General features: G+C 34.6%; 1 protein-coding gene across 2 annotated transcripts in view; it reads right to left on the bottom strand.

Annotated features, from left to right (window-relative positions):
* The window catches only part of sphkap (SPHK1 interactor, AKAP domain containing), an 80,367-nt gene that overhangs the window by 50,930 nt on the left and 27,999 nt on the right, over positions 1-1,438 (bottom strand). The window lies entirely within an intron of this gene.

Below are 1,438 nucleotides of genomic sequence, written 5' to 3' on the forward strand. Positions count from 1 at the left end.
GTATATGATGGTGCATGTTGTTTATAAAGCGCTTTTCAGGACACCCAAGTACAAAAAAGATAATAATGAAAAAAAATGTGTATGAATCTAACAGTAAAATAATCACATTTTATACAGTTAAAAATGAAACCACAGAGTTGAATGTAACAATTAAGTTGTCAGATAAAAGTTTCAGAGTTTCAACCTAACATTAATTATTGCATAATCCCAAACACAATATGTGAACCCTGACTCATCTGCATGTTTTTGTCTTTTTCTTTATGGCTAATTCATGCCTGACAACTAAATGAAAGACAGAAATTGCATCTRGTTTGCATGTTGAATTAATTTAATTATACAGCATGTGTGTTTTAGCTGTGATTAACATGCACAATACACCACTGTTCCTAGACTCCAACAAACTGAACTCTTTGAAAACCAACATTTAAACTAAAATAGGTGTCATACCYAAAACAATGCAACTTACATTTCTGTTCAATTCGGCTATATTCCTTTTGAAACCAATTAAGTAGCCAAGCTAAAAACAAACTTGTGTAATTTTGTATAGTAGGCGTAACAAATGAAGCCTGGCACATTTTTTCTTTTGGCAGAACAGAATCACACTTTTTTTTTCCGATTATGTGTGGTGTGTGAGCGCAAGTGACCTTAAAAGTCGACCCAAATAAAAATTTGCCACAATCCCCTTGATCACCTGTGCGGTCTAAAAATAGATCTTGGCCCAAGAACACGTATACCAGCACTCCAAAATAAGAGCCTAAGAGAATACAACCATTACCAGACTGAATTAGGAATTTGCAAAAATAAAAWACAAAATGTGTGTTTTCRTAAATAAATGTYAATTTATGTTGGTAATTTGCAACATTTGCAGCTTTATTTTGCCTTCTTTTTCTAAACACTGTTGGTTCGASAGGAGCCACATTGAGGCACTGGTACATAAGAACGTTGGGTTGGTTGGTGGATAAAAATAAGTTTTAGCAGAGTTGGTGGCCTCACTTATTGTTTCGTTTGTTTCACCAAGTGATTTCACTTGATCACCGGTCTTRACTAAATGGAGCACACTGACTATTACTTAGAGCATGCTGCAGTAGGAAAAAATATACTTTATTAGCTTGCTGATAAACAATCTCATCTAAAAATGTATTTTTAGATGGCAGTAGCTACATTTTCCTCCTAGGACTCTATAAACATATTTCTCTCTTATATTATCCCATGGTAGATTCAGAAGTGTATCCTGGTGACAAATCACAGACTGTGCCCATTATTTTATTGCCAGAAAGGTGGACGATCATGTAATTTCCTGTATCTGTGTAGTTATTTCAGGTATACAAAATGTGATCAAATAAGCACAACAGCTTAACAGAGGACTAGTAATACAAAACAAACACATGGAACGGTGGTTCTTAACCTTTTTTGAGGTACCGAACCCACCAGTTTCATA

Source organism: Austrofundulus limnaeus, unplaced genomic scaffold, assembly GCF_001266775.1.
Source record: "Austrofundulus limnaeus strain Quisiro unplaced genomic scaffold, Austrofundulus_limnaeus-1.0 Scaffold184, whole genome shotgun sequence".
Classification (NCBI taxonomy): domain Eukaryota; kingdom Metazoa; phylum Chordata; class Actinopteri; order Cyprinodontiformes; family Rivulidae; genus Austrofundulus; species Austrofundulus limnaeus.